This window comes from Amblyomma maculatum, chromosome 1, assembly GCF_055883805.1.
Source record: "Amblyomma maculatum isolate TAMU_Amacu chromosome 1, ASM5588380v1, whole genome shotgun sequence".
In the NCBI taxonomy this organism is placed as follows: Eukaryota; Metazoa; Arthropoda; class Arachnida; order Ixodida; family Ixodidae; genus Amblyomma; species Amblyomma maculatum.
The window spans coordinates 496,784,671-496,810,904 of record NC_139344.1 but is presented as its reverse complement, the minus strand read 5'-3'; the positions used below and the strand labels follow the sequence as shown (position 1 = coordinate 496,810,904).

General features: G+C 43.3%; 2 long non-coding RNA genes across 5 annotated transcripts; one reads left to right on the top strand and one right to left on the bottom strand.

The window, feature by feature from the left end:
• Positions 1-243: 243 nt before the first annotated feature.
• Positions 244-16,747, bottom strand: LOC146210283 (uncharacterized). 3 transcript variants are annotated; one of them, XR_014708642.1, is made up of 6 exons: positions 16,487-16,747; positions 15,265-15,353; positions 14,501-14,555; positions 10,112-10,180; positions 6,136-6,321; positions 244-1,149 (listed from the first exon to the last, which is right to left on the bottom strand). It is a non-coding gene; the product is annotated as an uncharacterized LOC146210283 (long non-coding RNA). The 3 variants fall into 3 exon arrangements; XR_014708641.1 differs by lacking the exon at positions 6,136-6,321 and having other exon boundaries at positions 246-1,149; positions 10,089-10,180; XR_014708649.1 differs by lacking the exon at positions 6,136-6,321 and having other exon boundaries at positions 246-1,149.
• Positions 16,748-23,523: 6,776 nt separating this feature from the next.
• LOC146210282 (uncharacterized) lies at positions 23,524-26,007 on the top strand. Of its 2 annotated transcripts, none has more exons than XR_014708636.1 (5): positions 23,524-23,820; positions 23,996-24,135; positions 24,283-24,429; positions 24,570-24,703; positions 25,814-26,007. It is a non-coding gene; the product is annotated as an uncharacterized LOC146210282 (long non-coding RNA). The 2 variants fall into 2 exon arrangements; XR_014708625.1 differs by having other exon boundaries at positions 23,525-23,820; positions 23,992-24,135.
• Positions 26,008-26,234: the final 227 nt, after the last annotated feature.

Here is a 26,234-nt window from a genome sequence, read left to right as displayed (position 1 = left end):
TGCCATACAAATATGTTATAAATATACTAGGAGTACAACACTGCATATCTTAATATAAATATGTTTAAAATATGCTTTTCGCCTATTGAGCATATTTCTAACATACTGAAAATGTACTTTCTTCAGCTTGGCAGGGTTCACAAAATCTTCCACCAACAGACTGACAATGTACTTTGAAAGTATTACTAATGTACTTGACCTATTTTTCATGCTGGGAGAAAGTACCCTTGGAATGGATTAAAAATATATGAAGAATAGGATTCGCTCATATTTTTTGGAGCATTACAAATATGTTGCAGTTATATTTTCCAAACCAAGAAAAATATACTAATAATATACTAAAAGCATAAATTTATACCATTCTCGGAATGCACTAAAAATACATGAAAAATGTGATGCGCTCATATTTTTGATGCATTACAAAAATGTTGCAAAAATGCACCAAAAATATAGCTGCCAAATGCTGAAAATACGTCCGACATTTTGAAAACTAGCTACCGAGAAACATAAATGAAGGGCAATACCGACAAACACCTCAATGCGACATTTGTGTCCATTGTCATGACCCTTTTTCATGCTCCTTGGTTGACAGTTTTCAAAAGTCAATGTTACTTAAGCTAACTTACCGTTATTTCCGTCCGTATTTTACCCACCCAGTCTGAATATATGTGACACAACTTCCTTTATATCTTTATTCAAAGCATTTGAGTACAATGACCCACCGTGGTGGTGCTGTGGTTAGGGTGCAAGACTTCTGTGCCCGAGGATGTGGGATCGAATCCTGGCCGCAGCAGCAACTTTTCGATGGAGGTGGAAAGCAAGGCGCCTGAGTGCTGTGCAATGTCAGTGCACATTAAAGAACCCCAGGTGGTCGAAATTTCCAAAGCCCTCCACTATGGGGTCTTTCATAGTACTCGCAGCAAACAATTTCGGCCATATCATATCACACATTAAATCACAATACAGTCCATGGAAAAGAAATACGCCTATGCCACTCAATATCTATTTACAGAGTTTAATTTTCAAGAAACAGTGCTACAATACACCAATATATAGAGTAACAAAACACTGATCTCGTGCTAAACGAAAGCAAGTAGAAAGTCCGGACCGCAGATCTGGATAGGTTCCAAACTTTGGACGCAACGTGGACTGAAAAGGAAGAAAACAAGACACAAATTAAAGTAGGCTTTTTAACATTCCAATTAACAATCATATACTGCTACAAGAACTAGCTTTAGAAACCAGATGGTTCGTTCCTTCTTAACATGGTTATGAATGATGACAAAACAAAAGTAAAAAAGCTGAGCTGGAGTTGGAAACCGCAATGTCTGAAACGCCGTATTTGAAATGTAGACTATGGCAAAGCCACCAACCTGTAATGGAAACCACAATGGGGCATTCTGTTTTTTTATCTGATCCTGACATGAATATAATAGTTCCATTTTTCAGAATAAAGGAGTGCGGGTTAGAATCTTGGAAGCATATTTTTTTTTTTTTATCAGAGAATGAGAAATGAAACATACTTCCCGTTTATGCATGAGGTTCCATAGCGTGCATCAAAGAAAGGACCGAACACGAGCGCTCGTGTTCTGTCCCTTCTTTAATGTGCACTATGGAACCTCATGTAGATTACCCACTAGCCCGAACCCTGACCCTTCCTGTTTATGATTCTTTACTTGCTTTCTTCAATGCACTCGCTGCATTGTTGAATTTGTGACACAAAAAACTCTGGACCATAGAGTAAGGTAGGTGGGGAAATTTTGACATCGCATGAACTGAAGAGGAAGGAAACAAGACACAAATTAAAGCCCTCTTTTTAACATTTAAAACAATCAAATACTGTAACAAAATAATAAATACTGTAAGCTGTAACAAATATGGCAGCCCCTATTTACGCAAAATAAGTGAATAAAATTCTCAAATGCAGCCCGAATCTGGCCAGGTTAGATATACCAGTACCGCCCTTCTAAAAGCCGGTGTCATGATCACAGCTGACCGCATGCTTTCGTTGATTTATAAATGCAAGAATGGACAACTCTCGCCAAAAAAAAAAAAAAAAAGAGATAAATGTGCCGCTTCTTAACATTCGCATCCACCATAGGGACCGGACAACTGAACGGGTGGCGCCGTCTCTCGGCGTATCACTCAATCGTCGGAATGCGCCGGCCCCGGCCGGCGCATTGCCAACGCATGGGAGCGTACTGTTTGTCGTTGGTTTGTGTGGAAATTGGAAACCCTAAGGTTTAGGTGACGTTGTGCGTGAATATATCCTCAAGAGAACAGAAAATTGGGCTAGTTGTGTGAATATGTCCAGTGAAATGAAGTCTGGCCAAACAAGGCTGGCTCCACTGGCAGATACGCAAACTCGTCGGACGTTTTTAAGTCGATTCATTTCTACGGGTTTCCGCAGAAGCATGAGGGGCGGGTGACCTAAGCATGGTTCTTTGAAAGGCAAAGGCACGAATCTACGTATTTGGTTACTGTGTGGTCATGGAAAGTGCCGATTTTTTAAAATTCGGCTTGCTACCGGATGCTCTGTGCCTTCTGTTCCCCAGGAATGACGGCACGAGAGTCTCGGAGTTGAAGCCGCACTCCTTCATCTGTAGTCACTTTATTGACAATTGAAAATCGAAGTAACCCAACAGCGTAAGCTACAGCGCTAGCATTTCCCCGCCCGTGTACAAGAAAACCCCAGCACGGAAAAAGAAAAGACAGCTCCACCATCGTCTTTCGGGCTGCGTTACGATCTTCAGTGAAGGGCAGAGACAATGTTTGTGCAGATACTTTCGCTGACATAGTCAAAGATAGTTTACTTTTTTCTCTTAACAGAAAGAGCAGATAGGAGAAACGAACAATTCCTATTACCATGATCTTGTCATTTTTCCTTTTTTCGTTTGTCAACCAATGAAAATGCGCTGAGAGCTCTGCGTTGATACTCTTAGAATTTGTTAACATTTGTTTGTTGCATGTCCATTTCGCTTAATGACATCACTCATTTCACAGCTCAATCAATACCGCATGGTCACAAAATCTTCTATCGGCTTCATTAAAAGTCGAACAAGAAAAAAAAATACAATTTAATTTTTGGAAACGAGCATGAACGTAGCATTTTTTTTTTTTTTTTAAATTTCGAAGGCCGTGTATCAGTTGCTTTTTTTTCGCATTCACGCTGCACCTGACACGGCTTTACGTATTTTCTCAGCAGCGTCCATTTCCTGGCCCGCCTAAATACATGTGTTTCTCATCGGCGTTTTAGTGAACGTGAGATTTCCTGATTGTGGCGTATGACAAGACCGTTTTACCTCTCTCAGAAATTGCTTCTATTGCCAATGTAAACAAATTTAGCGGCAGTCCGGCAGGCTGCAGTGACAAAGTTGTAAAAGGAATGGCTTTCAGTTACCCGGATTCCTTTACGTGCAAATAGAAAACTACCTACATGGTCGTGTCCCCTCACACTGATCAGGTATCGAGGTCAGCTAAGTATCGGCACCGCAAGTTCGTGGTACGCTGAGAAAGTAGACCACCTTAGGGAACGAGCCATCAGAGGGATTCATTTAACAATAGAATGCTCTCTTAGTTGTCGGTGGCTTATCTTACAACACATCACACTGTGTTTTTTTTTTCGATTGTATTTAACAGTTTGACAGTATTGGACTATTGCCTTCAGATGTTCAAGGCAGGTGCGGTCAATCGCATTGAACTTCCTGCGCTGCGAGAACGCTAGCAGGAAATTTAATTTTTTTTTCTTTTCACAACCTCCGCAACATGTCGGGAGAAAGGCATGTATAGTATAATATTTTCTAAGTCAATTGCAGCTCCGACGTGTTCAACAAGAGCATTGCCGTATATGTAAAAATGATGCTGAGGTGGTATTACTCATTTGGCTTACATTATGATTAAGTTTGATAGTCTCAAGGCCGGGTTCAGTGAGATATTGTAGCGTAATTGTGCAGGAAGTCCTGGTAGTATATGTGCGTTTGCTATTCCAATCATAAATAGGATCCTACTTTTGTCTTGCTTGTTTATTTTTCTCCTTTTACAGCTCTCGTTGCAAGGTTGAAACTGGAATGTCATTTGCTATTATTCTACTCTGAATCATTTGAGCCTAGCTATTACCAAAAAAAGACAGGTGCAGCATCTTTTTCATTTTACATGAACGCTGACCATTACAACTACCACTACTACGGCGCCATGGCTCGGCGGTATTTGATCTTCAGGCAAATTTCAACTAGACCTAATATAAGATAGACGCGCAGTGCAGGCGCAATTCCCGTCTTCAAAGTCGCCTTAACAGGTGCCTAACAAAGGTGTTCCTAGCGCATGGTGAAATCACGCGCGCGGCATTTTCGAGGATAAACAAAAATACCATGCGCCGGGCGGTTTCAAAAAAAAACAAACAAACAAACAAAAAAAAACGCACGCCCTGCCGAGAACGGCCCTTTTCTTTTTCAAGATTTCCCGGTCAAAAAATACTTGCGATTACTCAAAGCAGCTCAAAGCTCTCAAAGTCACACCGCAAAACGACAGGTAGGGACAGGCTCAAAAACACCTCTCAGAACGGAAACGACTGCGCCGCTCAGCTGCCTCGTCATTCCGCTGTTTCAGCACTCAGCCGCGGGCGGCGCTGTTCCACCGAGGAGACGGTGGCGCCATACAACGGGCGCCCGGTCCCTATAGCTTATGCTACTCCGCACGTTCAGACGACAAGGACGGTCGACTCTGGCAAAAAAACAAGAAAAAAAAAAAAATCTCCGCTTCTTAACGTCCGCCCTAATCCTTCCTAATTTACAACGAAATTTTGTTTCTACACAGCAGCATTTATATAAAAAAAAACACTGTTATATTACGAACTTCACTGCATGAACAGTTTGTCTTTTAGCGGTGTAGAAAATACAAAACCCAAGTTTTCAAACCCTTCCCTTTCCGCTTAATCTTGAATGCATGCATTTGTGACTATAATACAAGCGAATTTGGAAGAAACAGCAAACGAAACAAGTAAAGCTTTGGTAACATACAATTGCATACCTCAAAATATCAGTACAGTTGAAATTTTCTGTGGAGCCAAGCTGCTCCAAACAGGTGCTCTACCATTAATTTTACCCACAGAAAACCTTTTGACCAAACTTGGGACATCTCAATTAAAATCCTCACTGACGGCTGGAGGTACAAACATTGCCATCAAAAATTATCATGAGCTTCATGTGTTGATACAACTGCCATGAAAGGGGTGCTCCCACTCAATACGAAACCAATTGGCGCTGTGAATGTTTTAACGGTGCCTGAAAGCCTGCAACTGCATTGCAGGTATAATAGGAATGGGATGTGCAAACTGAAAGTCTCAGCAATATAGACCACCAAGTTCAGTTTGATTCTTGTACTATAAGTTCTCAATGGTTTTCTCACATGAATGCAAACTAGCGCCCATATTGTAAACGTGCCTCGACTCGACGCTCTACCACCAGTGCTTGGAGTGGAGAAAACAGCCACTCCTCCACTTCAGGGCCAATTAGGATTCATGAATCCAACTCGGCATTTCCTCTGACAAGTTCTCTCTCTACTCGAAGCAGCGCAAATGGCGTATGGGGATGAAATTAAGGCGTACTTTTGGCCCGAAAACTGTGTGCTAAAGTAGCACGCTTAGTTTTTCATGTTGAGTCTTCAACAACCTTCGCAAGCAAGTTCGATGTTAAGAGCATAGTGGAACTTGTTTTGCGGGCTAGATGAAAAGGGTGACTGTGAAAAACTACCAAAAATGCTTTTGCGCCTGGCAACAGTCGCTGCTGGTGACAGAGTTTTATTTGTTTGGTGTGAGATGTTCTCGCCCTTTGCTGCTTTGCCTTTTTTTTTTTTATTGCCATGCTTTGACAGACATCAAAATACATTTGAAAAAAAAAAAAAGTAAAAGCCGGCACTTTCTATGAACATGGCTTTGGCCTTCAGAGGGCTCGGGGGCAAACGGTGAAAACCTGCATGCTGCTTCACAGTGCGTTTCAGCGCATACACACTGAATTCGGAGCCCTAACTGGAAATGTGCTTGAAAAGAATGCCTTCGCTGGCAGCGAATATCCTTCCGTAGGACAAGCACACCAATGCACTCCCTCGACAGTGCCGCGCGTCCGAAGACGCACTACGTACCCTCAGGTGACAGGCAAGCCATTGATGCGTGGGGTGCAGCACAGATGTCCGCACAGCCCCACCGCGCCTTTGGTGCAACCCAGCTTACTGCATGTGACATGCTCTTCCCCCACGACAAGTTTGCCGCCGTTCATCAGACAAGGCGAGCTATGGAAGGAGTGCGCCTCCCCCACAGCTCGAGTCCACCTGCAAGCAAGCCCACCATTAACCGTGAAATGCGCGCCTCAACTCTGCACTCAGTAGGCTCCGAAAAGTTGTTCACTTCATCGGCAACGACTTGAAATGTACCCACACCACAGACGCATAATGCGATAATCATTTACAGTACTGGTACCGGCGGCTGATCACAGTTATAAAAGCTCGGCACGGGCAGCAAGAGGCTACGGCCACACCTGTAAAACTATAACGTGCCAGATGTCCTGGATCGCTGTCACTTTCAGCCAATGCTTTAGAGAAAGGTTTGGTGCATCCTCGTCATATCCACTTTCGTGAAGTTTGGTATACCGGTAGAACAAAGTCCACACAGCGAGCAAACGATGTGATGTCCTCAGTGTTTACAAGTGGAGTGGTCGAGGAGCGGCGCCAAGGCAGCGGCACTGCGGACTAAAGATTCTTGAGAAAACTCGAGCTCTCTCTGCCACTGTTGGGAGTTATTCGAGTGGAGGTTGTAAAACGAAAAACGGGCCTCGGGGGCCGCTTGGAGTAGAAGTTAGAGTGAAGGCGCAGTCGTGAATATGGCGGTAAGACTAACTGCCACATTCACGACATGCCTTCACTGCAACTTCTACTCCAGGCCGCTTGGAGCGGCAGATCTGTTTTTTTTTTCTTTTTTTTTTTTGCCAGAGTCGACCATCCTTATAGTCTGAACGTGCGGCGTAGCATAAGCTTTGATAACTCTGATCAGCTGCCGGTACCAGTACTGTAATTGATCATCGCATTACACTTTTGTGGCATGGGCACATTTCAAGTCGTCACTGGTAAGCGAAAGTTTCGTGGCTTGCCCTGCGCGATGGCTTCCCCAGACGACGGTGGACTTGCAGGGGAGCAGTGTGTTACATGCAGTTAATTGGGGGAACTGGAGGTGCGGAGAAGCTGTGCGGACATCTGTGCTGCACCCCACGCATCAGTGCCTTGCCCATCGCAGTCGAAGAAGCGCATTCATTTACTCATCCTACAGAGCGATATTTGCAGTCAGCAAAGGGCATGGCTTTTCAAGCAGGTTTTCAATTATGGCTCCGAACTTGTCCGAAAGAGACTGGGCAATCAATGAACAGAAGGGTAAATGAACATCGGGCAGACACAGGCAAAAACCTCCCAAAAGCAGCTTCCCAGCATTTCAATCAGATGGGCCGTAAGGTTATTGAAATTTATTTATTCTCCATGTTGGGCTTTAAATCTTCAAGGGACACAAAATATAGGGTGGCATATCTAATCCATAAATTTAGAAGATTGGAACCAACAGGAGCAAATATTGTTACGTGGAAAGTATGTATTTACAGTATATTTACAACAGCCTCAACAAGCATAGCCGCGAGCAGCAACATGGAACCAGGCCCACTTTGTTGTCATCTCCTTGTCCCTTCCAAGAGGCAAGTGAAGGAAACACTTTGTTGTCGTTATCTTGCAACAATATCTTGAAAGAAGCATTAGTATTCCTTAAATATATTTCCTCTCTGCCACAACTAGTCATGACAACAATCCCATAAAGTGTAAATAGTACACTTTATTCATAGCATATGTACATACTCTGTATCCCCGCCCCCCTCCTGTAATAGCAAAAGCTCCAAGTGTTTTTTCAACATGTTCGTTTCTCATTACTTCTTACTTTGGTTCCCCCTTGAATCGTTTCAGATAATGCCATGCTTGGCAGGTATAGTATACTCTGATTTGTTGTTATTTTAATTTTTTTTGTCCTTCTCTCCCCTTTCCAAAACCTCTTGATAGCTGTTCCCATGCAGCTAGCTGTATTGCTCATCAGGTCCCTTTGGAATGCTTGTCCCTTTCAATGTATGAAGGAGCACTGAACAAGGGTAAAAGGGGTACAAGAATGCTGAATTGGGTGAGTTGGTGCGTTTGCATTTGTCCTTGTCTTCTTTGCGCTACGTTTCCTAAAATGTAAAAGGGGTACATCTCAGTTTGCAGGTCGAGCCAACGTTTCGACAAGTGGACTTGTCTTCGTCTGGGCAAAGCAATCATCAGTGGCAGGGGCTTAAATACGCTGTTGCTTCCAAAGAAGAAAAGCTGTGGAGGTGAAAGTGGGTGAGAATAAAGCAGGTGAAGAAATGGGGAGGGGAGGATGGGTGAGAAGATGAGAAGAAAGTAGGTCATGGAGTGAACAAAAAAAAACATCTTCAGTATGTATTTCTCAGCCTGGAACCAGGGATCCTGTGGCCAGCAAAAGAAGTAAAACAGCATACCAGGAAAAACTACAATACCGGGTAGATGATTAGTCACCACTTAAGAGAATCCCTAAGTATATTCCCTATGCAATATAACTATTCGGGGAAACAATCCCACATAGCGTTAATTGTACAGCTTATTCACAACGCATGTACACTCTATTCCCTTCAGCAATAGCATAAGCTGTACATGCTTCTCCAAACACATTTCCCCCTTATCACTTGTTGCTTGAGTTTGTCCTCAAACTTTTTCTTTTGCATGTCATTTGTGGTTCACTGTGCAGTTATTATCCTGTGACTTTGTACTAACCTTCCCCCCCCCCCCCCCACTACCACCACCACCAGCTTTGCAGAAAGTTTTAAGAATTGGCCCCCTTAGATATATTCCTTATCAGGGCCCTTTGCAAAGCCTGTCCCTTTGTCAGGTGTATCTGCACCAAACCCTCTTAAGTGGTGACAAATCATCTACCCGGTATTTTAGTTTTTCCCGGTATGCTGCTTTTACTTCTTTTGCAGGCCACCACAAGATCCCTGGTTCCAGGCTGAGAAATACATACTGAAGATTTATTTATTTTTTCACTGCATGATCTACTTCCTTCTCACCCATCCTGCCCTCCACACTCCTTCACCTACTTTCTTCTCACCCACTTTCCCCTCCTAATCTTTTCTTCTTCGAAAGCAAAAGAATATTTAAACCCTTGCCAGTGATAATCACTTTGCCCAGACGAAAACAAGTCCACTTGTCGAAACGTTGGCTCGACCTGTGAACTGAGGCGCACCCCTTTTACCCTTGTTCAGTACTTCTTCATACCGGGTAAACCATCTTCCTTTCGTTCTACCTGTCCCCTTTCAAGAAACACGTGTCAGCATCGAACCTGCTTTAGGTGCTGACAATCGTTTACTTTGCATATTAAATTTTCTTGCTGCTGCTGCTTTTTTTTTTTTTTTTTTTTTCATGTGATGATGAAAGCACTGGTTCCATGCTCATAGAAATTCATACCCAAGGAAACATTCTTTCACTTCTCGCCCTGCTTCTTTCTCCCCCCCCCCCTCCCCCCCCCCCTCCCTAGATTGTCTTCTTCGGAAGCAAAACCGTATTTAAAACCTCCACCAGTAATTGTGCTGCCCAGACGAAGACAAGTCCCCTTGTCGAAATGTTGGCTCGGCTTGCTAACTGAGGCTCCCCCTCTACACTTGTTCAGTGCTCTTTCATCCTAGAAGCGAATTCCCTACTTTGATCTAATAGATGTGCCACCTTCATGGTCCCAACAGCGTAACAAACATTGTTTAGACTTGGTGTTAAACTCTTCTGTTCATAGTAAAACTGAAGGTGTATCTGGGATGATTAGATTTCTTACAGCTTAGACTGTGCAGCTCTGTCAGGTCAATTTTCAGTGCCCCAATGAGGCATTTACACTACCCAACTTGACACACAGTACTTTCTGAGAGAATCATGCTTAGCAACGGGTATAAAAAAATAATGCAGAACAGGTGCCTCTTATAAAGGGCTACAGGTTAACTTAATTTTCATTGCATCAGTTGATCAACACTTACAGGACAGCCAAAACACTCAGTACCTCAAGTATTTCCTGCTGCTGCACCAGCCATCCCAGAAGTATTGAAGACGTCAACAAGTTCTGGCAACTCTATAAAACAACAGAACATTACAGAAAGAAAACATGAGCAACACTGCACATTGGAGCTTCAGATGGGTGAAGTTTAAATTTCGCAAACTTATTTAGCTACCGACAGCACAGAGCAACACAAAGATGCTACTCAGCTAGAAATCATTTGCACTATGTCGTGCAGCAACCAACAATGCTACTGAGTAAAACTTATTTGCCTTTGTCTGGGCCTTAAAAATAACCTTCTTTTTTTTTTTTTTTTTCATTTGCTCCTGCACAAGGTCTGCAGACATAATCAGAAAGGTATCACTTGCAGAGTTTAGAAATCGTCCTTGAGGTGGCACCACAAAAGGCAGCTATGTATTGTACAACCAACGCCGATTGAGCTACCACTGCACAGCACCAACTATAAGATTGGAATGCAAGGAGGCAGTGTCCATATTCCAGTGTACATAAAGCAATACCTACAGGAAGAAGGTGTGCCTACATACGCACCCGCCAGCTGCTCGGTTAAATGGACTCACTTGCTCAAAATAATGCGCAATGGTATCAACTGCCTCAGATGAAACAGACAAAGCGAGCACTCAGATTAAAATATTCAATGTGCATTCTGAATGAGTGAGCCCAAGAAAATTTGCACTTTTCTTTCTAGATGCAAGATTTCTGGTTCCCAATTCAACGAAAATGTTTGTACTCTAAAAAAGTAGTCTCATACAGTGCTAAGTCTGAACGACAAGCACTGTATCGCAACAGTGCTCAGATAACAACATTTTAGCGCATATTATTTGGATTACATAACTGGTATCAAAGCCTCCCTTGACCTTCACCCACTGGAAATTCCGACGGAAAATTGCACAACTTTGTCCTCATTGACCAAACTTGCTCTTAGAGTTGCCACTAGGCACTTCTTGTTGCCATTATAATTCAATGAGCGTTCAGCGTCTTCATGGTCACACTGATGCTTTCAACAGGTCCTTTTTTCCTAGACCAATTGCAGCATGGAATAAATTATCCGAATCAATAGCCTCCAAGCATGACATTTAAATTTACGGCTATACTTGCTGCCGATCTAAACGAACAACTACAATGGTTTCCTTTCTGTGCAATTTTTATTCTTTCGAGTTTATGTGATTGTGGTCTATGTTGCATTTGTTTTTGCTCTTATACTGCCATAGTCTGTTTTAGGAGTTTTTGAATTGTGCTCAGGTACAATTTATGGTATTCTTGTATTGCTGTTGTATTACTGCATTGTAGTGCCTGTTCTCGTTTTTCATTTCCTGACAGCTGATACATATGTTATCGATTCCCCCCCCCCCCCCCCCCCCCCATGTAATACCCCACTTGGGGCCTTTAAGGGATAGAAAAGGATGATGATAATGATGATGAGACAGACTATTTGGCTGGCAGAAAATGTCCGCTCCTTTCCAGCTCTTCAACACAGTAAAGGTTATGTGAACGCATAACTTTTTCTATCACGCAAACAAGACAGGCAGTCTTGTGCTCGTGCCAATAACTTTGGCATGTAATTATGCGACATAGTATAGCTAGAAGCAATATAAGAGAGAACACAAGAGCATGTGGCCTCCACACTTTGCAAAGTGCTGCCACCGACATGTGATCAGAATCAGCAGTAAAGGCGCACGCAAAGTAAGCTTGGACGGCTCCTTTTTCCGAGGATGCCCTTTACATTATTTCTTTAAACAAAGAAATAAGTGGTCAGTGGTACCATATACTCATGGATTGACCCATAATTTGATGAAGATTGGACACAGACATTGCATCCGGATTGTGTCCTGCGACATAAAACAGAGCCAAAGGCAAGTTTGCTCGAGTGAATAACCAGGAGTTTAAGTCTAGATGCCAAACTGCGCACCAGACAAGGTACTCCGATTGTATCCAGGGGATTGTCTACCAGATTCCCTTACATTGTGGGAAGCAATACATTGACTAAAACTTCCTGCTGGGCGAGTTGGTAGTTCATCTTGATGTAGGGTTTTTTTTTTTTTAGCGCAAACGTCTCGCCTTTCTTGTCTTTGTTTGCGCTAAAAAAAAAAAAAAAAAACTACATCAAGCAGTACATTGGACAAACAGGAAGATTCATTAATGACAAAATTAGAGAGCACGCTGCAGCAATATCGGAGAAGTCAGACACCAACCCCGCAGTGCACTGCAGAGGCTGCTTTATTTGTATTTGCAAAGACCAAAAATGTCCAGCTGACCTTCACAATGTGAAGGTTTTGAGAAGGAATAAGGACAGGTTAACAAGGGAAATTTTCGAAGCACGTGCAATCAGGAGCTCGGAAGACCAGTGTGTTACCACGCCTTCAGTGGTACTGTTGAAAAAGGAATCAGATTACGCTTGTTGGCAGGATGTTAAAGATAAGGAATAAGTTAGCTGCAGAGGTGAAGTGAAGGGAGAAAAGATGCGCGGGTTCAGATCAATATAGTTGTCAGTGCAGCGTTGTCCTTGTGTCTGTGTGCGCTTCTTCGGTTTTGTTCCCCTGCTCTGCTGCCTCCTTCCAAGATGTTACACCAATTAGCTCAACATTCTACTCTATTATTGTTCAACTGAGTGATTTCATGTGAAAACCAAAGCCTTGAATGTACACGGCATTGCGCTCCACTGTTTAGGGCATTTAAAAGGCAATAGATGAGAAATGTATGTGACAGTCAAGCACAGCAAAACTGAACATGCCGCGCCTACATTTCTTGCCATCACTCCCTTGTGTTTCGCCCTGCAGCTCGGAAATTTCTTTCTTTCCCTACTTCTTGCTACGCTTTTCCGCTCTTTTACTTCCAAGTGAACTGCACCACCTTCCTTCCATATTCATAGCCACCTTTACTTTTTTATCCTATGCACTGCATTGCAGATGAAGCTATGTGATGTTAAGAAGATAGTGAGAGACCGGAAAGCGTGGCGTGACATGGTCCATAGGGTCACGAAGAGTCGGACACGACTGAACGCCTGAACTGAACTGCATTCTTTCCTTCACGGTACTAAGGCTTATGTAAAGTTGGCTCCTTAGTGTTGGTGAGCCTGATGATAAAGCCATTAAACAAGCAGTTTTGCATCTTTTTTTTTTATATCTGCCCTTCGATTCTAAGTAGTGCGTGTGCAGTGATGTAATTTCAAGGGAAGTACATCCCCGTGGCCAGGTGCACTTTACGACAACTGATTGTTACCAAAAATGTTTTTACCATTTAGGCAAAAGATGTCACTTATGGAAGAGGAACTGGGACTTCAGTTTCATTTTACTATATCCGAGTTTACTATAGTGGGGTTCCACTGTATTAGCACTGCGCTGCGTGTTCGTTTATTGTTAGTTTCGCTGAGCTAAGACAGTGCACTCTTAGACAGGCCTTCCAATGGTTAACCGGCTTCAAGACATAGCAATAAATGAACCAGCTGTGAATGGACCCCTTCTAAGTCAAGCCAGAGCTTTGAAATCAATACTGGGTTGCAGGCAGTCACAAATTTGCAGTGATGGCAGATAGGACTGGGACAGGCATTGAAAAACATTCCTCATCATATGTCTAATTCTGCACACGCACCATGCCAATCATTTAATGTGCCAGAGAGTGCCATGTAATGATTGATCACAGGCCTTTAATTGTGACACTCAATTGTGCCGTGAAAATCCTTCCCCATTTACAAAAGTAATCATTAGCTGTAACATGACCTGTAGAAATTGACACAGAGAGCTGAGGCTGTGTGATCACTACATGCATAATATGATGCTGCATTCCCAGGACATTAAAATTGCAAACAAGCCATTCATTTCTCCAGTAGACACAATATAAAAAATTTTTGACTGAAGAGAGCTTTGAAATCAATACTGGGTTGCAGGCAGTCACAAATTTGCAGTGATGGCAGATAGGACTGGGACAGGCATTGAAAAACATTCCTCATCATATGTCTAATTCTGCACATGCACCATGCCAATCATTTAATGTGCCAGAGAGTGCCATGTAATGATTGATCACAGGCCTTTAATTGTGACACTCAATTGTACCGTGAAAATCCTTCCCCATTTACAAAAGTAATCATTAGCTGTAACATGACCTGTAGAAATTGACACAGAGAGCTGAGGCTGTGTGATCACTACATGCATAATATGATGCTGCATTCCCAGGCCATTAAAATTGCAAACAAGCCATTCATTTCTCCAGTAGACACAATATGAAAAATTTTTGACTGATTTTAACTCTTATTTATGTGGAGGATCATAATATTGCAAAAGTGTATTTAAATTGCCAATGACAATTTTTTATTCAATATGAGTTATGCATAGATAAGCCTTCTAACTACTTCAACATAGCCAAAAACATGTAGTTGCTTACCTTTTGATCTAATTCCAGCCTAAGATGCTGTCTCCCCCTTTCGTTTTCCTGGCTTCTATTATACAAAAAAGAAACACCATAATTTTTTTTTCAAAAATGAGGTTTAACTGCTTAAACACAAACAATTTAGAACTGATTCCTAGCTTTTAACAAGCAGCAGTCATTCATCAATAAGAGGCCTGGAGGAATGTAAGAGACTAATGGTATAATGAAGAATGCAATTTGAACATTATTTTCAATAGCAAGCTGTGGTACTTAAGAGAATAGTGAAAGCTTAGCATCAACACTAAGGCAACAGGTGATGCCACCAAGCTGCCCATTAAGGCTCAGAAAAATAATTTATTTTGCCAATGTACTGCATGTTAAACTCGCTGAAATTGGTGTGCCAGACTTACTGAATAACATAAAAAGCTTTCTGCTGAATAATTTGACAATCTACCAGCTCCAAGATGCTGTGGAGCTGGCCGATACACATGGGGTTCACGACCACCCTGTACAGGATTTCTGGCTCAAACAGGCTTCTGCAGCACACTGCTAACTCGAATAAGGAAGTTGCTACATGATGATCTTAAAACATATCTTAATGGCCTGCAGATCTATTTAATTTCTGACTCTGTCTCAGGGATTAGATTGCAAACGTAAGCATTTTATGCTGTTGTCAAAGAAGGAAAACAATACATTTTTACAGAAATCTAAAAAGCAATACAAAACATTTTCTCATTATGGCCTATAACACATGAATGGAAGGTACAGAAGACAGAAACCTTGCTGGTCTTCAGTCGATGGGCATCACCATATCCCTCCTCTTCCTCAAGCATTGCATTCAGTAATATTTCCTGATTGCTGCGCACAGCTAGGAAGAAGAAAACCTATTAGCAGACATTCTCATACCCGTCTTTGCTTCACTCTATATTATGGCTTGTGAATGACATCACTTGACTTAACATACAAATGGCACAGTTCAAAATTGAGCTCTTGCTCTGAAAAAAGCAATGACTACGTTCATATTTGTTTTTACATATCGAACACCCTGGGCGGGGACACTTATATCCCCACCCACGGTGTCCGATATGCAAGAACAAAAATGTTGAAGCCGACATTCACCACTTGCTGTGGGACTGCCCAGCACTGAAATTGACACTAATCCGGCACTTGGCGATAGCTAGCCTACCAGCAAACAATCCTGCCTCGTATATCACCTGGACGGAGGGACATCATGCTCACTCCTTCACTTCATAAAATCACCCAACCTTTTTCCATTAATTTAATCATTTCTTCATTCTTCATCTCATACCCTACTGATGCCCTTAGGCAGTAAATATCGTTAAAAAAAAAAAAAAAACTGACGGCACAAGCAGGCAATGTACTTTCCGGTTCTAACCAAAAAACATTGATAAACATTCGCCGGTAAAAAAATTACGGCATCTGAAAAACCCAATAACGCCGGTTTTTGGTATCTAGGACCAGTTCTTGACGAAAAACTTTCCTCTTCCGTCCCTTCAGAGTACAGAAACAAGCATAAAGTATTTTAACCATGGCTCCACTTGTTTACGTCACTGCAAAATCCGGACACTGCGATATGTGCCAAAATTCTTTCTGTGGCGTGACATCGTATTTTTTTCTCCCTTAATACTAACGTTGGGGAAAAAAAAATTACTGCACTGTCGACATGTTGAGTACTACGTGCATGCCCCTTCTCCCCAAGGAGGGCCGTAAATATAAATAACCAAAGAACCTGGGAGACCCTGCACAGCTCTGACCCTGAGACCCAGCTGGGCGCGATCAACCTGACCGAAGAACAACGCGCACCAGCCAGCATCCGAGGCGAAGCGCCAGACGCGGGTGGAGGAGATACGCGAAGTCTATTCCTCCTTCTTGATAAACATGCATGCATACCGCCACAGCGAAATAGCAACGCTATCTGGCTCAATGCAAGGGCGCCAGTTCTACATCTGCAAAAAATACAATAACAGTCTGTATACTTACGGCTGAACTTGACAGCTTGCGCGACGAGCAGCTTTGATGAGCCAGTTGCCCGCCGTTTTTTATCCTCTCGGGCCAGGCAACGTTTATCCGATTGACCTTCTGTGAAGGGCCGCTGAACGTCGGCAAGGTTTTTGAGTTACGTTTGACGACTGCGTCGTGCCCCTGAATTACATTAACATACTCTACAGCAAAAAACTCATCGGGAAATTGGAACAGCGCGAACTTGAACAAGGTATCACATGTCACCAATGGATCCCAAAATGGCCTAATCGCACGTGTGTCGCACCCGCCACCTATAAGGAGTAAATAATGTTTCTGTCTCTTCTTTTAGTAGTAACTCACACCATTTAGCCCAAATTAGCCCTTGTTATTCTATTTTAACGATTTTTTTCCTCATTTATTTTTTTTTTCACTTATGACATCTTTTTACCATGTATACAAGTATGGCCTCCGAGATCACCAAACGGTGATCTCGGAGGCCGTAATACAAGCAACTTTTTTTATATATTTATTTTTCAAATTTTATAGGCCTACACGACACATTTTTGTCTCGCTTGACATTGACACACACAATGTTCTTACACAGCTCCTTCTGCATCTGCTTTTGTGTCTGCTTAGGTTTTGTAACGCACCATAATGTGTACAGCTTCACATACAAAGGCGTAGCAATTTCATTATCAACTCCATTCTTATTTTATTTTTATTTTTTTGTCAATTAGCGGTCGCCGTCGTCAGACAAGTCGTACTGCATGTTGCTCCTTTTGCCCGGAAGTTAACGAAGAACTCGTCCGCAGCGTTATGAGGACGATTGTTCGAGAGGATAACAACCCAAGCATCCTTGGCCGACCATTTACGTGTGGCCGACGTTCGGAAAATGGTCGGGAGCCTACTTAGTCGGCTAGTAAACCACGGCAAGCGGTCGGCCCGGAGGTAGCCGCTAGCCATTTCGGCAAGTAGTTCGCAGCGGGCTTTGGCCCGACTTTTTGGCCGGACTAAATGCCGGGCACGGCGCCAGGTTAATGGCAAGACTGCGGCAATGCGTCGGCCCGACTGTTGAGGCGGTACATTGAAAAAAGGTTATGAAGAGCATGACTGCTACTTTTTTTTTAAATTTGCCTGTTACTCGGCTTTGGTTTTTCGCGATGTTATGTAATTTGCGCTTAGTATGGAACAAAATGATACATGCTATTTATTGTAAATGTTTTGTTACATTAATTAATGCCATTGTTTGTTTAACTTGTCGCTCACATTTTTAGTGAACCTTATAGCTGTTAGTAAAATTATTTACCGAGTTCTGATAAACAGCACGCCACAAGGTGACCCCGATTTCATGTGTAGATCATGTCATTATACATTATACTGTTTGCTTATTACGAAGCGCAGCTGTAGGTGATGTAACATCAGTTATATTTTTTGGCGCACAAGCTCCCGTACACCCCATTTAGCCCGTATCACTCACTGAAATTCGCTATATGGCAGCTGGGCACTTGAGTAGACGCAACTTCGCATTGTAAGGGAGGAGAAGGCTATTGTGTAAAATAAAAGAAGCGGACAGAAGAGAAAAAGCACACGGGGGGCAGAAATTATGCGTAGGGCACTGGCAAGCCTTGGCCGCGGCGAACGCTCCAGCAGGCAAGCAGAGACAAATTCTAAAAACACTACTTCGCAGCAGGAGAAGAGAAATGCGTACACGGAGGGAGACTCGGACGAAACAAAACCGACCTCACGCTCGGACGTTTCGAAGGAAGGGCGGAAAAGAGGGGGGAAATGGTGGGAAGGGCGGGGCAACTGTGTCACCCCCGCAGCTCGAAAGTTGGTGGCGAGCGTTCCTGACTGGGCGAGAGAAGAAATGTATACACGCCGACTTTGAAGAGAGCATGCAGTTTTGTGGTATTTGTATACTATTTTTGAAGGAGCTCTTTTCGAACAAAGTTGTCTTACGATCAAATACATGAAGAAAAAAAAAACGAAGGAAAATGATTATTGTCCAGGTTATTAATCGCATACTGTTTTTCTCAAAACAGTCTGGTAAAGCTAAGAGCCGCGAGAAAACAGGCCAGCGTCCTTGTCATTTGGTTTTGTTTCTTTGCGTGTGGCCCATTCATCCTCTTTTACGACCTGCCGGAGTGGGACGGGCGGCTCTTTTCATTTTTTTTTTTTTTTTCGGAAGTCGGAGGGGCGCATTTTCGCAGCGAGCGGTCCGATTCTACACCGGAAACTAACCCCCTCTCCTCCCCCGCTTCTTGTCAACAGTTCTTGGAAGACTCGGCAGCTTGTGCTCGTGGGTGCGTGCGTGCTTTCAAGTTCGTTGCAGAAGTGTAGAGCGCGACCAAGAGACGATCTCGAGCGCGCGAGGACGCTGTACGTGCGAACGAAATGTTGGAAATGCAAGCGCGTTTTCCAAAGTTGCGCGTTATTAGTTAAAATTACAAGACAGTCAACTTTGTTACCTTCAATAACTAGGCGCTGGACAACCAGACCTCTTTTTCATTCGCATTTATATATTGTCAGGACAAGTGACTGTAATAGTTTTCAACCGCTGTATCCTTTCAGTAACTCCGCCAAGCCATCCTGAAGTAACGCGCTCCTCCGGCGCGTTTGGACAAAAAAAAAATCGAAGATGCTCCGCTTTTTCTGTTTTTCTGTTTGTTTGTTTTTTCCTTTTTTCTTTTTGCTCAATAATGGGAGTGTGGTTTCATAGGAACGATACAGTTGATTTTTATTTATTTTATTAGTATTTCGCTTTTGTTTTACAGATTGTTTTGAATTATGGCTTCTATATTTTCTTGCTTGTTACTGTCCACTCCTGGTCCGCGAGAGACATATTTTCTCAACGCATCCTGCATATCAATATGAGTTTGAGACCCCTATGTTATACAGAGTGATTGAAAATTAATAATATTTATTGAGAGCTACACGAGGTACGCGCAATAAAAGAAGCTAATTGAAAAGAATTCTTTCCTGAAGCAGCTGCCGCAATTTCGGGTTTTTGTTGTGGCTTCAGACTAATAATATGGAGAACTTTTAGTTTTAAGGCGTGAACATGTATCGGAAGGGATTAAAGCGAATTATCTGTCGTACGTACTAAGCCGAGAGATCGCTTGTAGAATAGCCCTGCATGTGGAAGGAATGCTGCATAGGTCCAGAAACTTAAGACTTCTGCTTGAAAAGTACCGGGATAAGAGAGTAGAAACGATCATGACGTCATAGGCGTGAACTTCAACCATTTACTTAGCAGGGAACCAAAGAAATTTTATTGATAAACATGGAAATAGCAAAGCACACTGGGACAATAAATAATGTTTCAGTAAAACAGCAAACAGTACCGAACATATAAGGTAGCGGCAAGAAATATATAATGCAGTGAGTTTCTGGTCACACGTTGTATATCAATAATGCGCAGCTGCAACAGGACTCCCTCGGGAGCTCTGACCACCTAACAAATTTCCAGACAGTCGATTGCTCGATCCTTTGTGCTCACACATATACGCGTGAGCCGCAGGCTTGCGTCTTTCAAGACAAGAACCGAGTTCAAATCACTTCGATGTACAAGTGACCTTCCTGAGTTTGATGTGCCGCGTCAACAACCTCCGGATAAAGCTTTGCTCTCCAAGAGCTAACAGATGGCTATATCTAGGTGAGACGCACTAGCATGAGGAACAGTAGACAACGGGGTCACCGAAAGAATACGATCGACCGCGTTCCTATTCTGCCAAATGATCAATCCCACGGACTTCACTACACGTTGTTCGAACGCTTCGCGCGGCCTTCCACTGTGCGACGAAAAAGCTCACGGCGCTAGGCAGCGGAATGTCCAAGCTGCGACACAGTCCTTAAGGACACGTGTGTGAGACTCGACCTGACCAAAGTTGATACAGTGCAGATCAATATGCCAGCTGTAAAGCCTGTTTAATTTGGTGGGGATCGAATACGCCACACTCAGTGCGCCACCGAAAGTCTCTTACAGCATGCGGGAGATTGGGTGCAACAGGCGTCTCCCACTTCGCATACCTTTGGCACATATGTGTAGGGGCGCAGAATAGCAGAGCGCTTCGCAGAGATTAGATACTGCTATGGCTATCCATGCTCCGTCTACGAACATCTCCTCTAACTATGCGAACACGTGCGCCTGCTTCCCCTGACCATGCACTACAAACATCTGCCTTCTACTTCCAAGCCAGTATAAAAGTTAAGGCCGCCCAACGTAACCTATGTGATCCACTAACTCGGATACCCAATAGCGCACAACAAAGGGCATAATGAAGACAAGGCGGAACCCAAATAGGCGCCACCACCTAGCTATAGTGAAAATATAATCAAAGTAGGTTGACTTTGCAAGAGGAATACACAAGAAAACACGTGCTAAGCCATGCAGGGTCGTATCATTGGGAGGCTGGATCAATAAACAATCAAGGAACACAGATGTGGGAAAGTTGGCACCTGTGTGCACTAGGCTTTATCAGAAGTTTCGCGCATACGTTAATTAGCTATAACTTTAGGATGAACAAGATGTCCGAGATTATTGAGTTAATATCTATCCCTAGTGTGACTATTGTGACTCATGCACGTACGCACGCACGCACTTACGCACGTCTGCAGTCGCACAGAGTAAATTGTTCCACGACCTTACACAGTGGTACGATGGAATAGTTAATAATAATTGAAAGAAGGAAATAAAAATTAGGGGGACGCTCAAGCTTCCCCTTAACGTTTGACGGGATACAACGCCTTCTCATTCTTCTCTCTATCTCTCTATTTCGGTGGACAACCGCAGTTAATTGCAAATTGGTTATAGGAAAGTAAAGGCGCAGCATCTGTCACAGATCCCGGTGGGAACCTGGACCGCATCTGCATATTTACTACCACATTCCGAATATTTCAGACAAAACTCGACGATACTCAAGCGAAAACCGGGTTAGCGAGGTGGCTTTTGGACCAAATGAGCTGTAACGCTTCGCATATATATGCTGCACTCTCGATAGACGAAACTCGGGTATATTGCCGACATGAGGATAAATGGAACAGCTTGGGACAAATATTTGCCCGCCTCAGTTAAAACACGGGGATTAGGAAAGCTTTATTCCTTATATATCAATATGCCGAGGCCGACTGTGTTTATCCAGAACACAAATGTGGTCCTGATAGTTTTCAAATAAAAATGAAAGGCACGCAAAGAGCCGATCGCCCGGACGATTCACCTGTCGAACGTAACTTCCTGCGAACACAAGCATTGTGCAAAAAGTAACATTTGGTTCTTTTGAGAAAATTCAAAGGGATTGCGTTTTGAGAATCCCGCGCAACATGACGAGGATCGATCGGTTCCTGCACCAGTGGCGGTCTACATTGTTAAATTCTTCAACGTCAGCCTCACACGCAGAAATATGGTATGAAATGCCAGAATATATATAAAGTTCCTCGAATCCCCTTTTCCCCAGCCGCGTATTCACTGCTGCTATAATATATCATTAAATAACATTGTCCATATCAAAGTAAAGTCTCCTGCAATACCGCAGGTTTCCCCTCTACATTCCATGAGGCAGTCGGCTTAGCAGGAGAAAAGTGGAAAATTCGTATCATTGAAACAGCTATTTTTATGCAACATTGAGTTATACCGCGTGCATGATATATATTGACACTATATCATTTGAGCCTGCTGATAGAAATATACATTGCGCAACAGGAGGTGAAATTAACTGTTATTTATACATATTTTGAAATAACGCTTTAACCGCGCGCTAATTGAGCCGCGGCGGGTATGGTACAGTCTGTGGTTGATCGCGAGTTGTCATGAACTTATGCTTGAATTTGTGAACTGGTAGGCGCTGATTGTCTGTTTGAAGCATACTTAGTATTAAGTGCCTAAGATTTGCGCGGTAACTGCTATGAACCTACGAATGTAATTGTCCATTTTTTTTTATGGTTAAATGGTAACCTCTGAATTTAAACAACCTCATCATAAAATTAACCTATAACATAACTCTAAGCAAACCCACGGTAAACCGAAGAGGTCACGTGCCTTTAAGGTTTATATGTTAACCGTCAATTACTTTTGCCAGTGCCCTCGAAACCTATCAATCCTAAACGCCCTTAAATTCGTTTCGCAGCCTCCGTGAGTTTACATTTCGTACGGGGTCAAGAAAAGAGGCGGTGAGCTTTTATGAGCTTTCATCCGGATCCGGTGCACTTCGCCCTGCGACCTTCTACTGATTTTCATGCATCCCTAGAACAAATGGACAAAATATATTTTTGTCAGAAACTTGCAGCAGTTACTATGTGATTCAATCGTTATTTACCAGCTTGAGCTCGAAGTCACGGGCTTTAGTCGAGCTGCAGAAGCCGCATTATGATGGAAACCAAACGCGAAAACGGAAATGTGGTTTGCGATTAATATGACAGCCCGAGGGACTCTAAATAACCCACGTACTGCTTTGGGAAGTATAAATCCGCATGGACTATGTAATCTCTGCAAAAGCACTCATAATATACAGTGTTCTGCAACTTAACCGTCTTGGAAAAGTTTCCAAGACGGTTCCGATAAAGTTACTGAACACTATATACGTAGCCAGGTCTTGCTATTTTGGCTAAATGAAGCTGCAGGTGTTCTACTGCCCCACACTTGGTTTATGTGGAAGATATTCGGTTAAAAGAACATTACATACATTCACTCCAAGCCATATTTTTTTCATGCAAAGAACTACAGCCGCTGGTATCAAGACGGGGGTTCTACAGAAGCCGTAGAAAAAAGAAAAGAAAAGAAAAGAAACTACCTCGACGCTTCTTGAACGACGAGGGAGGGGGGGGGGGGGGGGAGGGGGAGTACGTGAAAAAGAAAGAAAACTGCTTCTCGCTGCGCGGGACCCGCTGCCCCCCATCAGCCCATCTCTTTTCCTTGCGGCAAAGCGGAAAGAACCACGGGGAGGCGAAAGGCATCGAGGCACCCTACCGCGGGGGGCGACAGGAATGCCGAAGCAGAGAGAGATAGCGCGAAAAAAAAAAAAAAAAGAATTTCATGCACAGCACACAGGGAGATTCTCGCTGCTTTTTGCAGCTTCTCTCCCCCCCTCCTCCCTTCTTGAGGTCACATGTCCAAATGGCGGGAAAACACATCCCGCGCGAGCTAAGATGCGCGGCCGCGGCGTCACTCAGTCGACGGCCAGCCTCCGTGTGGGCGCGATGCGTACTGCCTAATCTTATCGTCCGCTTTTATTTCGCGCAAATTCAATCTGTCTCAACCTCCTGGTGCAGTCAGCGTTTGAAAAGAACAGCCCATATATGCAGCTGATGATTGCAGCCGCTTGTACAGATTCTTCGTGCCGAAGTTCACCAAAACATGCGTAAGTACATGATCTTTCGGTCTTGATCAGAGGAGCTTTTTGCTAGATTCGATATTATACTGAACATAATAATGTATTGTTTTGGAGCATATGTTCGTCTTGTTATATACCCCTTGCATCTTTCTTCATATATATATATATATATAATTGGTGTGGGCGCTGATCGCGCAGGAAGACTTGCTGAGCCGTTTGGAAACAAGGCTGCGGCTGGCTGCGGTGGCAGAATTGGCTCATTTTGCAGTCTGGGTCCTTCGGTATCTCCTGCCCCAAAATGCTCGCCTTTTAACATGGAGGGACACTCACTATACCGATCAGGTAAGTCCAATTAGCACATATTTTGTTCGATACGACAATATACTGCAACTGTTTCTGGAGCGCGTATATATATGCGCATCTTGTTACTACGTGCATTTTTTTTTTTTTTTATAATCGATGTGTGCGCATTTCGCTCTGATTGCGCAGGAAGACGTGCTGAGCCGACTTGGAAACGATGCTGTGGCGGTGGAATTAGCTCTTTTCGCTGCAGTCCGAGGTCCGATCTCCTCTGCCCCAAAACGCCCGTCTTTCACTTCATATCGAAGTGCATGCACTGACATGTATACCCATCAGGTAAGTCAAATTAGCGCTGATTTTCTTCTATACGATAATGAACTGCAACTAATTATGTATTGTTTTGAGACTTATGCGCATCTTGTTACTGTAAATGCATATTTTGTAATTGGTATGCGCGCCTTGCGCTGATCGTGCAGGGAGGCGATATCAGCTGATCTGGAAACTGGCTGCGACAGTGGAAGCTCGTTTCGCCGAAGCCCGAAGTCCTTGGTCTCCTCTACACTAAAACGCTGGCCTTTCACTTCTTTATGGCGGTGCACTTGCCGGACAGGTATTAGCGCTGATTTTGTTTGAAAAATTCGATTATCCGACTCACATCGATGGGACGCATGCAACCCAGTTAAATGTCAAATGCTATCACTGATATAAATATTGCAGCACCCCTCGCCATAGGAGCGATCAGAAGCTGTACAAGCATCATCGCTGCTGCCAAGCAAGCTCGTGCCAGGACTGAGTACAATGTTTATGCCGTGTTTATTATTATTATTATTATTATTTTTTTTTGCTGCTGTAATGATGTCTATACGTGAAAATTGATGATTGAGTGATGCGGTATGCTGGCAAGGTAAGTGAGCCAGTGCGTTCATTTTGTGGATTTTGGAATTATATATGTGATGCACACAGATCTGAGCCGTTTCACATTGATTTTGCTCTGTGCGCTTGCTTTCTGGGCAATCAGTTGTATTTTCATCGTGCGGATTATTTCCTGGTGCTTACATGCTCATGAGGTGTTCAGCTAACCTGTTTCAAGCTTTAAAAATTTACAACGGGTTCTATAAGCTTCTAAGAGTTGGGCTGTCTAAATAGCCGAATTTTTAAAATAATGCTCGGTTGTTAAATAACGAAAATAAATCAGATGACTTATCGTTAAATATCCGGTCGCTTTTGCTGTAAAAGTTCCATCTAGTTTGAGAAAATTAAGCTGTATTCTACGGAATAAACTTATTGTAGGTTTCATGTAAATATCGCGGAAACTGTTTGTTCAGCCGCGTTGGAATCCCTCATACGCGCTCTATGACAAGCGCGGACACTTGGTTTTGCTAGAATTATTAAATTGCAGCATTAGCATTCAAGAACGCGCTTCGGGAGGATAAGGTTTGACTGCGCTACGGTTTCAAATTGCAACATCATGACTCCAGCAAAACGAAGTGATCGCGCCTTTCTCGCGGATTCACGGATCCTGATTACCTATTGCGGCTTTGCGCTAATGCGTTTTCAGTAGGGTCGCATGAAGTCAAGCGCATAAAATATATTGATGTGATAGTGCAGTTGGTGGCAGTGAGCAGACATTATTTTTTCTACCTTTCACCCTATATTTGCCTGCAATGTAAAAGTCTAGGCGAAAAGGAAATATTTCATTAAAACACTTGTCTTCGTACAGCTGACCAAGATGGAACCTGCCGCAGATCCGACCAGTCGCAGACATCAAGTGATCGACAGGCTGCCAAAAGAAGGAGACCAAGCCTCAAGCCCATCTTCCATATGTGGCACACGCGCAGTCATATATCCACGCTTATTAAAAAGCAAATCGCGAGCTTTTTCTGAACGCTGTTGACAAATAAATTTTTCACCAAATACTGCAGCTTTTGTTTCTTCATGGCATCAGAAAAGCTACTGCTTTTCTTGATGCATTTGTATGTGCTACCCCGTTATATATGCATGGCCCACGATATATTAAATGCATGGCATGATACCTGCACGAGGGGCGATGCCGGCCACTAACCGGCGTCGGGAAGCAACCGGCCGACGTATGGTCTTTCGTCAGCAAAATGCTAGGGCAGACGAGCGGCCGACCATTCAGT